Raw genomic sequence first — 13,378 nt, 5'->3', positions numbered from 1 at the left:
TAGGCAAGCATAGCTAAAATTCAGAGTCACCATGAACATAGTTTTGGAACGCTAATCATTGCAAAAAATATTTGTTTCCTTCATAAATCAAGGGTGTTTACTCCGTTCAAGAACCCGCTTATTTCGGCTTATTTTGCAATTCTAGATGTGACCGCCAAATTTTAACTGCAGATTCGTGATTAGGAGGCGAAAATTAGTGAGTATACCGAATTTCAAACAAATTGGAGATATTTCCGGTACTGTAAATTCGCTCCAATCAAAGTAAACGTGCTGAACACTTTTCATTATTTTCATGGATTAGACACTAAAAAAGCTGTTGTCTTCGAAAGATGCACTTGTGACTAAAACACTCACAAAGAACACTATACCTGTGAAACATGAATACCACTCACTCAGGTACATAGTGGTTCTGGTAATTTACAATGCATTACAGAGAACAATGACGCGAGCAAGAAAATTTTTGGATCCAATTTTTTTGCAGGCTGTAATCAATATTGATTTAATAAGGCGCAAATAATTTCACGGCTCGCCAATGCATTCTTTCTTTTACAACATTTGTGCCTACTCGATGGTGTAGTGGTAACATGGTCGCCTTGTGAACAAGGGGTCCCGGGTTCCATACCCAGTGGAGGCACAGTTTTTCGGATCCCACTTTAAACTGTAGGTCCAGTCCCGATTAGCATCACTGTGCATAAAGTGGACTTAAAGCACCAACTCAATCAATCAATCAATGAATACTACTCAGAAATGTCACGAGACGATTTTTAAACATAAACGCCAACATTATCTGGCCAAGGAACAAGAAAAGGCATTTTATGTCAAATTGTTAGCCTATTATTTCATAAAATTTAAAACAAATCTTCGGGAACAAACCCAAAAAATTCCTAAAACCATGCCAAAAAAGAGTGGATGAACAAGGACAACATTTCCAACATCCCCCGTGACAATTAACGTGCTTACTTTGAATGTAATTGTAACTATAATTCTGAGAACTCGAAGCTAGCTGTTTCCATATCAGAGATATCGCACGCTATTTGACGGGAGTTGGAGTCCGGGTGGCCGACAAGCGTGTCGCCGTAAAGGCGCCCAAGGGAGAACGAAGGACCCTATATAAGCTACATAATATACAGTATACTTACACTGACATTTGTAAAAGAACACAAAATGTGTTTTCATTTCCGTTTTCCTAAACAATGAATAATAAAATTCTTTTGCAAGTTTTCGAACGTGAATTTCCTCCAGTTGTCATTTAAGACGGATTTTATATTGACATAAACAGTGTTCAATATCGCAAAAAGTACTGGGGGTGTATTTCAAATTTGTCTAATTCGCAAGAAATTCACCCAACTCATTCGGTTAAACGGGGACATGTACATAGGTAGTTATTGTGCGCAAATATGGAGTTTATGTTAAGAAATGTTCTGAAATATGGAAATAATATATAAAAATAACTAAAATATGTCAAATATGAGCCAAAACGTAATATATGTAAAAATATCGAAAATAGAAACGGAATTTTTCGAGTCAACCATTTCACAGTAATAATCATATTACTTTAGCTGTTAGTACTTAGTAATAACAACGATGATAGGGGATTCACTTCAATCTTTCGACTGCATTAATTTGACCACCATCAAGCAGATGGAGACCGTTCGACAACCTGAACACATTTTAACATATAACCAGCACGTAAACAACGTTTCATGTTGATCTGTTTCCTCTACACTCACCAGAAAACAAACTGTTAATTCCCGTTTCGCTGTCAACAAATATGCTTCGACTAGTTTTCCCTTGCAAACTTCTACTCTTCACTTCAACGACTGGTTTACAACGTGTCTTAACACTAATCAAACAAATGCTTCGACGCGATCACTGTTGGCTACAAAAACAGGAATAGCGCCGCCTTCAAACTGGCAGTACACCCGAATTTCTTATTAGTTATCATATCAAGATCTTCCACAGCAACACCAAGACAGAGTTACACAGCCCGTTGCCAAACGTAAAAGCGCGTTTACCCAGAATGTTACCAACAAATGTTATAAATTTTTGTTACCAACACGGTTAACAACAGATTTTGTCAACAAATGTTGGTATCCAGAACACTAGTTTGTCTTTATGTTTGTTAATAACTTTTGTTAATATTTTGGCTGCAAGATGCCGACTGTGGAGGAAGTTGTACTCTCTGTGGTAGCATGTGTCATTTTGGAGCAACAGAGACCAATAAGATTCTGGGTGAGACCTTCACTGCGGGCAAGAGCAAATTATAGCTGAAGTGAACAGTTGGTTTTGTCTTTTAAATTATTGATGAGTTTGGTCCCAAAAGACAGGCTCCTCGCGGAACAATTTAACTAATTTGTAAATTCAGCAGTTGATCCATGTCACTACATGTCACACACAAGAATTTCCATGATAAATAAATTACAAAACAAAACACACGTCACATGAAACGATGCTCTCGCTCTCGACGGCTGGCTGTCACTGGCGTGATGGAGGCGGGAGGGGAAGCCGGGGAAATGTTGCTATCATCGTAAAGGCTCTTTTAACATGTAAAGGTAAAAAAAGGTAAAGTGCTCCCCTGTGCATAGCACCACGCCATGAAGGCGTATAGGGGGTGTGGGGGTAACGCCCACACTTTCTTCATCCGGTCGTGAGTGGGGGTGATGTGATCAGCATCACGCCCCTGACCGCCTTTACCCCCCCAGGGTTTCCCCAGGTACCCATGTTATTCGACGCTGGGTGGGCGCCGGGGCCGCTTTCACCGTTAGAAAAGTTCCCGGATTTGAACCGGCCGGGGACCTTTTGCATGGTAGTCAGACGCGTTACCGACTGAGCCACCGCGGCCAACATGTGTTGGTAACAAATATTGCTAACATTCTTTAGTAGTATAATTGGTGATATAACCATTTCGATAAATTATGAACCCCCCTCAGGCAGATTTGGCTACACTTAAAACAAGCTCAACATGCCCATATGAGCTTTTTGCTCAAGTGTGGAACTCTGTCTAATCCAAGATTTTTGTAAAAATGCCCTCGGGAATTTCCTGTGAAATGATGAGCCCCCTCAGATTGATTTGCATACACTAATAAAAGGCACTTCTGTGAGATTGTTGTCCATAATCCTGTCAAAAATATGCCCCTCTTGATATTTTTCTTGGCTACACCTAAAACTAAGCCAAACGTATTAACACACACACACACATATTTACTTCCGGTCCACTTCAGGTTTAAGTTCAATTGGTCACCAGGCTCAACTTGTATATCTAGTATTAAGATTATATAATTCTTCTAGAATTGCTCTGTAATTCTCTCATTTCTTACATCATAAACATATGATTTTTCACCTATAAGAATAACACTACATATGGTGTCATCAGGGAGTGTATCGTGGAATTCACAGATAATTTTAATGTTTGTCCTGTCATTAACCACAACTTGTTTCCTTTTTGAAGTGTTGATGACAAACATGGGTCTCTGTGCTTTGAATTCATCTGGTGTGTAACACATGTCGGTATTGCCAGTAGTGACCCTTTTGTATGCTGTAAATGCTTCATATAATTTAAGAAAATCATCCTTGGACATGTCTAAATTATAATTTTCTCTAGGAAAGACCTCATTTCTGCCATTTTTAAGATATATGTTCTTGATGTTGCAGTTATCAAATTTACTTGAATTTTTTTCCTGATTATTGTGTCTTCCAGTCTGAAACAGCACCACCACAAAATCTGGCATGTCATATTGTATACTGGAGAATGAATTTGTAGCATCAAACTCATAATAGGTACCAGTGGCAGGTTTCTGTACACATATGATACATATATGATATGATGATTTTTTATTATATCAGCTTTGTATTTAAGAGCATAACTGGCTTCATACTCAACAACCGGGATTCTTAGCTCCATAGTCTGAATAATGCACTTGCCCTCATCAGGTAGGGTATTAGGCAGAGCTTCCCCAGTGGAGTTTAATGTACTGTACCTCATCAAAGCATTATTATCATTGGCAGCTCTTCTAAATGTGATTCTTAAACCATTCTTCCACATAATATCTTTGTAATCTGAGAAGAATCCTGGCAACAGGTGCATAGGGAACAGCACTGTGTGGCTCTTGGATAATATTTTATCACCAGCCTCAAATCCACCTATTTTGTAGTAAGAAGCCTCGGTTTTGGATAATTTTAGTGTGGCCAAAGCTGTGGAGGTAATGCCGGGATAATCTACTCTGTTTATAACAACACCATGTTTTCTGATCTCAATTTCAGAGAACAGATGGGTCACAAAATTGTCCACCAAACTTATATTTGAATTTGCCGGATAATCTGTACCATCGAGCTTTACAACATCAAATTTGATGTATAGATCTGCTCTGTGGGGGTGTATAAATCCATCCCCTACATCAAGATTAACCTCAATCTCTGTGTTGGGTTGATTTAAATTTGCAAATGTCCTCCTGTTTGGGGGGAATGATTGTAGCTCATAACTCTCAATATTTTCCATTTTTTTCTTGTATGTATTTTTATTTAAATATTAATCTCTATGATTGCAGTTGTTGTGGCTCCAGCAAAATCAACTAATTCTTCTTTTTCATTAGTAACCATCAACTCAATGTAATCTATTTTGTTATGGCACACAGGAAAATATAATGTTGGGGATGGATTGTAGATGATGGGCTCCATAAATTCAGAATTAGGTTTGAATGTTGCAATGATCCCAGTTTGTTTGTGAGTGCCTATGCCATTTGATTTGGTGATCATACCCTCTGCCACATTACAGTGAATATTTAGAGTCTCTATGGCCAAGAATTTAGGTATATTCATAGCAGTATGTTTGATGCCTGGTTCAAGTTTTGTGTTGTTCTCAAAGCCTAACAGCTCTCCTATAGTACCCAGATCTACTGTTTCTGTAGCAGATACAATTTCTACTCTGTGAGTGACAGAATTTTGACTTAACACTACACCTCTGGGTAATTGAGCATTTAGAGTGGATAGATTATATTGCCCTGGAGTGATGACAATTTTTTGATCCCCAACTGCAATTGTGTTGTTGTGGTGTGTAATATTAGGGATTAAGTACATGCCGTAAAATGCTCTGAGAGCTATTGTTTTGGGATACACTATGTCAACATGTCATTTGAGTTTCAATATTGAATTTTGGCTGGTGAGATGGAATACCCCCATGATGTTTCAAATACCACAAGGCTTTTTGAAAATCTTCAATTGATGGTTCATTTATTTGAGACATATATCTAAGAACAGATAAACACAAATGTCCACAATTAACATCTTTGAAATTTTGAACACGGGCATTATTGTAATAAAGATTAGGTGATTTTAGATATTTTATTAAATTTTCAGGTGGAACACCTCCAAATGAATCAAACACAAATGCCTCATTTTATAAATATTTAAGATAACAGATCCAGTGAGTGCCCTGATTTTTGTACTTATCCAAATTAACAATGCCACACTCTTTGTTGAGTGGTTGTTCTGGTAAAGAATGAGACATGTACTCACCTCTAAAATTTTTGATGCCCAGTGGCTTGATTAAAGCTTCAATATCTTGGTTTGTAAGCGGCTCTTGTTTTTTTTAAACTTATTCATGGCTCTCTTAACACCTTTGCCTTGTTTCTCCATGGCCAGGTTATGGCGCTTTATTTCATCTAATTCTGCCTTATTCTTCTTGGCATCTATTACTGTTTTTGCTATGGCAGCTGATCCCCACAGCCCCAAGTGCTGCTAAGATGGCTGGGATAGTAAATATGAAACCACCCACATGTGATTTTTTCCTGGATTGCTGTAATTTTTTAATTGGGGGGTACTAAGCAACAATTTCATTCCATGGCCCCTGGCAAGACAAGAGCTTTTTTTCTTGCGCTGCTTTTTGGTTAAAAGACTATCAATAGTTTTAAGAGATTTAAGACCTGCATAAGGTACTTGATACATAACACCCTTGGCCTTCATTGTAGGTTTATTATATACATATTCACAACCCCCACCCCAGTTTTTGTTTGGTGTTCATAGCTATGGTGGTCCCCAATGCTGCTATTTTTTCACTTAAAGAAGCATCTTTGCTTACAAATCTACCAAATGCAGCCTCTTCTAATTTTTTGTCTGCAACATGTTATAACAACTTTGTCAGTATAATTTAAACTCAGTATTGGCGCAATAGGTAACTATGGTGCTATGTTGAAAAGGAAATTTAAATTTACATATACTGATAACTTTATAATTATTATATTGATAATAATGAAAAGAAAGAAGAAGAAAAACTAGAAACAACAAAAATTACAATAGCATCAAATTATGCAATTATTTACAAGAACATTTATAACATATAAATGTTATTTATATGTAGAAAACATTTCTTTATTATCTCCTTGTGAGACAGAGCAAGTTTTTCACTAAATATTTGAGTATGCGTCAGTTCTACATCTGAGCACACTCAACATGTCAGATTCCTCAATCAGGTCCACAAGATGGCTTCCTTCAATTTTCAAAACTTCACATTTGGCTTTTTCACATTCAAAATGTAGAAAATATTACACTCACTTAGTCTTATTTCTCATAACATTTCATTTTAGATAATGCAATATTCATTTACTAGCTAGTTAATGCTGATGCCAGCCGATAATAATTTCCTGCTCTCAATTATTCAACTAGGCACTTTACACCAGTTCCAAATCTTTCCTTTTTCGTTATACAGATTATTCCATTATAAAAGCATTTTCAAGCTTCTGTTATCAACAAAATGTCTCTATATAGTTTCAACAAACTATTAAAGATTAACTGATCAAGTATAATCTCTCAAAAGATCCAGATTTTTAATGATATCAAACCTTCACCAATCGTCACATTTTTACTTATGTACCATCCATCTTGAGATTCCTTTAAAAGTCGCAGACAACTAGTATTAGAGCAACTAGTTCAAGCCAGATTTTTTAGTATGAGTTATCTTCAATTGTTTTTGTTTTATATTTTTGTCCATAACTGCTTAACACCTTGAATGTTTGTTTAGTAAATGTACATATTTGCTCTGTTACAGCTATTTTACTATGTATATCACAATATACTTATCTAATGATCACAATTAACATTTTTTGAATGTTGATACAAAATACCAATTATGACATCATATTATACATTGAACAATTTTAAAGAGTTGACCTTTGTATATAAACCTTGATGCCAATGCAAATGTACATAATTTCAATAAATTTAATTATAAATTTGAAAGTATCATATCTTTCTTGTCAGAAAGAACACATATGATTTAAAACACTTGTTCTTCATTTTGTCAGTCAAAAATAACTGTTATGAATATGAATATTCACAATATTCAGAATATTTCACAATTTGATAATTTTGTCATGATATACAAATTGGCTTTTTTAAACATCATATTTAATGAAATTAGTTTAAATAGTAATTTCAGACATTTAATTGTATTATTTGAATAAAATTTTGAGCAATCTTATGACTAAATTATTATAAATATTGCACAAATGTGGAACTTTGGACTTAGCCTAACCATTTTCAAATGTAGTTATGACAATGTATTATATTTATTGTCATACTGGCGCTCAACAAGGGATGAACCCACAACAGATCTGAGCCCTACTGAGACATTTAACATATAATAATTAATACAATGCCTTTATATTTACAATCTGTTTACATGTTCAGCATTATAATCAATTGAGTGTGACTGAATATTTGTTTTCCAACAATACAACAAGAACTTGTTCATCATGAACCAATACAGTGTAACTACACATAATGAATTTTTTGTACATAATAATATTGAAAAACAAAAAACATCAAGTTCGACATACCAACAATTATTATCCAGTAAAGTAACCATTTTTACATAAACAATGTACCTACATAACATTATTATTTATTATCAAACAATGAAGCATCAGTCAGAACTTCATTCTCAACCTGGGAGCATAATTTCTATATTAATTTTTATTTAGCCAAAAAATATATTAATAATAATTTTCTACATGTAGAGTAAGTAACCTCTGATCCAACTAAGTTTCCCTTAGGAATTGATCCATTCATCTAGCAACATCGGCTAACAAGACAAAAATGTAAGTCCCTGCATCGAAAATCAAACATCCTCAGTTTACGGAGTGCTGAATATAAGATTTCTTACATTGCAAATGAATTCATGCAAGAAATGTATAAATTATGATGTGTGCACAGAAATTATAAATCATAAATAATTGTTGTTCCTGAACTCGCAGCGTCACGGCTCGAACTTACTATTCAGCCCTTTGTGAACACATTTTGGAGCCATAATGCATTCTAGCATTTTTAAAGGAAACAACTACTTGACTGAAGCTTGGATCAACACGTGAATCACTTTGCTCTTTGTCAAGTTCATTTCTATTTGAGCCTACGATTCAATTCTTGGAATCTTTGTGCTCTAGTAAATATTTTTCAAGCCAAAGCTAAATCTTAGCATTCAAAATTATTATGCACATGCCATCACATTATATTATACATTTTTTTTGAACTCCAAAATACACATAACAAAGAATATTTGTTACATTAAATTTTTTCACCGTTCAACACAACTAAGGATCAAGAAATATGATGGAAGACTAATGTCGGATCATGAAGATCAACTTAAGGCAAACTCTACAGAGGAATACTTCATACCTGTACTAATGTTTCAGACTCAATGAAAGAAGCATGAAAAGTGAGAAAATTTTGACATTAACAGCTGACAAAAGAAAAATTCTGCACAAAGTACTGTGACTCACAGTACCACCTTTAACCCACATCCTAAGAAGAAGAACTCAACCAACCAACCCTCATGGGTATGGTTGTGAAATGAAGCAGTATCTTTTGTCCTTCAAAACAACAAAATAAACAACGTGTTAGCATAAGCAATTTCATAATGCCAAAATTAATATATGAATAAATAAAAAAGTAAAGAACTGAGGTTTTATGTACCACCCTTGACACTCAGTCAATAAGAAACTCCCAACCAACCAACCCTTGTGGGTATGGTTGTGGAATGAAGAAGTATCTTTTGTCATTCAAACCAACAAAATGAACAACATGTTCGCATAAGCAATTTCATAATGCTAAAATTAATATACAAAGAACGAAAAAGTAAAGAACTGAGGTCTTATATACCACCCTTGACACTCAGTCAATAAGAAACTCCCAACCAACCAACCATTAGAGTTACTTTACTCTGTGGATGGTAAGTATAGGTTAAATTATCCTGCAACAATATTTCAGGATGTACATCAAATCAATCTTTGTTAAAATTAAAAATCTTTGAAAGTCAGATGGGTATACAATCATAATAAGTTGTCAGCTCACATGTGGTCAAATGTTAACACGTGTGCCCAAATTACCGCACCTTTATTGTTAACAGTGTATTCCAACAGAAGAATCAGGCTGCTGAACAAAGTGAATAAATATGCATGAACCCCTTTATTAATATTCCGTTACTTTACCTAGACAACAGGTTACCATCGGGTGTGAGTATTCTAACTACTCTCCCTACCATCACCGTGCAATCTGAGATAAAGGATATTAAATTCCAAATTATTATATTGAACCTTTTAAGGCTTGACGCTCCGAGACTTTTCTGTGTTTGGATGAAACCTGTCTTCGGTTTCTTCAACATCCCCTTTTAACACTTCAAAGTCGACATGTCTTTACTTCACATGATATCGGAAGCTTGTGAACCTGTCCTTAGGCCACAAAGCTATACTTTATGTTCACACAGAACAAAGTAAAGTGTAATTCTTTTCTTTAAACAAAGAATCTTTGATAATATTTTTCAACTTTAGGGTTTGCATTTGTGATTTATTTATTTCAGCATTGAAACAGAACTATATTCATGACTCAACATGTCAAGCTATGTAACCACTGACCTTACTCCATCGACAATACCCAAATTAAAACATGTACTGACACTGTCATAGTGAAAGTATTCAAGATAACTCTTCGTATCAGATGTTACATGTACACAATATAGTTATTTCGCTAAACTGTATGTTTCAAATTCACATACTAATAAAACTATGTATGATTCATAACATACTTTTTCCAAATATATGCAACCACATAATAATGTTACAACACTCATAGCTCATATTACTGTAATTCTGAACTTAATCACGAATGATAAGCACTATAAGTATGTAACGATCTTTACCCATCAAGTAATTTTCAGTCACATATCTGATAAAATATAGTAAGACATGTCTGCATGCTGCAACAATGCCTTTGAAAAGATACATTACAGGTAAGTAATCAAATGATTAAAATGTAAGTCTAAGATATTATAAATTTGAAGTTAACTTTAACTTCATGACATCATCGTGACATCTTCTGCGTACATGTGTACGATGCATGATCAAGCATGCTATCACAGTCAAAGTACAAATATGTGAGGAGTAAGCATGGAATGCTTCTAGACTAAATTTTCTCCTCCATAATTTCAAACATCGCTGCCTGAATGTTCTTTTACGAACATGTTTAGGATGAGTTGTTACTTTTCTCCTTGCACCTGGGCAATTGGTGAAAACAGTCTTATTAATTTGTTTCAATTTAAGTTTGGTGCCTTTCCTAATTGTATCCTTCAACTGGACATTTGAAACACTTTGGGGAAATAACCCTTCACCTTGGTCTAGAATACCGTGAAACTTCTTGTCCAAAATCATTTGGGAAAGTTTCTTCTCTACTTGGTTTACAGGTATGTTAATGCATTTTGAAACATAATCCACCTGAACACGAGAATAAGGTTCGATGATTTGACAAAGGTTTTGTTCCAACACTGTGTCATAAAGGCTGTCTAAATGTGCTCGAACAATTGGATCATTTTCCAGTTCTTCTTTAAACTTATCCACAGCCTCCTGAAAGTCTACCAGAGATCTCTTAAGACTTGCTTGAGCAACACACTTCATAGCTTCAATTGCACTTCCGGCATACTTCAGAGCCAGTTTCCCGCTTATGATCTGCTGCACATCTTCTGGTGTGTTCAACATTATTTTAGACAACAGCATGTACTTCAATGCAGTCAAAGCCTTTGAGCTTTCCACACTATCATAGCCTTCAAATGCTTCATAGAAGTAAGAGTATGCTGTTTTGAAGTCTCTCTCGTTATCAGCATGAAGAATGCCTGACTGCATATCAAGCGATGCTTGTAGTTTTGGAGGGCAATAAATTGAATTAGCTGTAGTCCGAGCTGAGGTAAGTGCTGCACATGCTTTTGGAAGATTACTCAATGCATTGTAAGTTTTACTTTCTAGAAGTTGAATCTCTAGCAATAACTTTTTGTCACCTAATTTATTCAGTTCTCTTAATAAGGTCGATTCCAAGTGAAGAGCTTCAGTAAACATTCCAGTGTCAAAATACAAAGCTATTAGGCAGGCTTCCAAATACTTCCAGAGGATAGTCTTTTTCTCTTGTTTTGCACACTCAATGCACTCCTTGCACAACTGAACTTTACTGCCAATGCTGGCTTCCAGATCCAAGAACATGTCAACCAGAGCACGAACCAATTTTGCTGCCTTCGCCTTACTAATGGTGCAGAGGAAGGGTCTCGTCTGTTTAATAAGTTCAGCCAGTTCTTTTGCTTTGCCATCTTTCTTGTAAGTCTCTCCTAGTTTCAAGATACTTTGTTCTTTGAGAGGAATTGCATCTTCTTCACTTTCATCTCCCTGTTCTTGCAGAAGCCTGGACATATCATCTATTTCCTCCAACTTATCTGAGGTTGACATTGAATAGGCTCTTTGCACACATATAACTGCCGCCATTTTTGTCTTTTCACCCACCACGAGTTCATCTTTGATCTCTTCTCTAAGCTCTGTACAAGTAGCCTTGATTTCATCTCTGAACACTCTGACTTCTGAGATACTAGTTTTAATAATATCATTCAGCTCTGTCAATTGAGCATTAGTCTTGTCCTGATTAGCTTTGAGCTCTGTTTGGCCATCCTTGATAGCATTGAGAGCAGCCATAACATCTGCCAAGCAGAAATCACCCTTTGGATCTGACATATTTAAAGGTAAAAACACCTAACCTCAGAAACCAGAACAAGAAGCAAAACAATACAAAGATTATTATAAGCTTGAACCTTTTCAACTAATCACCTGACGTCTCATAATCTTAAATATATAACAACTTTGTCAGTATAATTTAAACTCAGTATTGGCGCAATAGGTAACTATGGTGCTATGTTGAAAAGGAAATTTAAATTTACATATACTGATAACTTTATAATTATTATATTGATAATAATGAAAAGAAAGAAGAAGAAAAAACTAGAAACAACAAAAATTACAATAGCATCAAATTATGCAATTATTTACAAGAACATTTATAACATATAAATGTTATTTATATGTAGAAAACATTTCTTTATTATCTCCTTGTGAGACAGAGCAAGTTTTTCACTAAATATTTGAGTATGCGTCAGTTCTACATCTGAGCACACTCAACATGTCAGATTCCTCAATCAGGTCCACAAGATGGCTTCCTTCAATTTTCAAAACTTCACATTTGGCTTTTTCACATTCAAAATGTAGAAAATATTACACTCACTTAGTCTTATTTCTCATAACATTTCATTTTAGATAATGCAATATTCATTTACTAGCTAGTTAATGCTGATGCCAGCCGATAATAATTTCCTGCTCTCAATTATTCAACTAGGCACTTTACACCAGTTCCAAATCTTTCCTTTTTCGTTATACAGATTATTCCATTATAAAAGCATTTTCAAGCTTCTGTTATCAACAAAATGTCTCTATATAGTTTCAACAAACTATTAAAGATTAACTGATCAAGTATAATCTCTCAAAAGATCCAGATTTTTAATGATATCAAACCTTCACCAATCGTCAGAGGTATTAGGCAGAGCTTCCCCTGTAGAGTTTAATATACTGTACCTCATCAAAGCATTATTATCATTGGCAGCTCTTCTAAATGTGATTCTTAAACCACCCTTCCACATAATATCTTTGTAATCTGAAAAGAATCCTGACAACAGGCGCATAGGGAACAGCACTGTGTGGCTCTTGGATATAATTTTTTCACCAGCCTCAAATCCACCTATTTTGTAGTAAGAAGCCTCGGTTTTGGATAATTTTAGTGTGGCCAAAGCTGTGGAGGTAATGCCGGGATAATCTACTCTGTTTATAACAACGTCATGCTTTCTGATCTCAATTTCAGAGAACAGATGTGGCACAAAATTGTCCACCAATCTTATATTTGAATTTGCCGGATAATCTGTTCCATCGAGCTTTACAACATCAAATTTGATGTATAGATCTGCTCTGTGATGGTGTATAAATCCATCCCCTACATCAAGATCAACCTCAATCTCTGTGTTGGGTTGATTTAAATT

The 13,378-nt window shown here is 35.3% G+C and overlaps 1 pseudogene; it reads right to left on the bottom strand.

Moving 5' to 3' along the window:
* Positions 1–11,786, bottom strand: part of LOC146002978 (26S proteasome non-ATPase regulatory subunit 11 pseudogene) — a 164,173-nt pseudogene extending 152,387 nt beyond the window's left edge.
* Between the last annotated feature and the right edge of the window lie 1,592 nt (positions 11,787–13,378).

Source organism: Lepisma saccharinum, chromosome 19, assembly GCF_977018435.1.
Source record: "Lepisma saccharinum chromosome 19, izLepSacc3.1, whole genome shotgun sequence".
Taxonomy (NCBI): Eukaryota; Metazoa; Arthropoda; class Insecta; order Zygentoma; family Lepismatidae; genus Lepisma; species Lepisma saccharinum.
The sequence above is the reverse complement of the archived record's forward strand: the minus strand, read 5'-3'. Positions and strand labels throughout refer to the sequence as shown.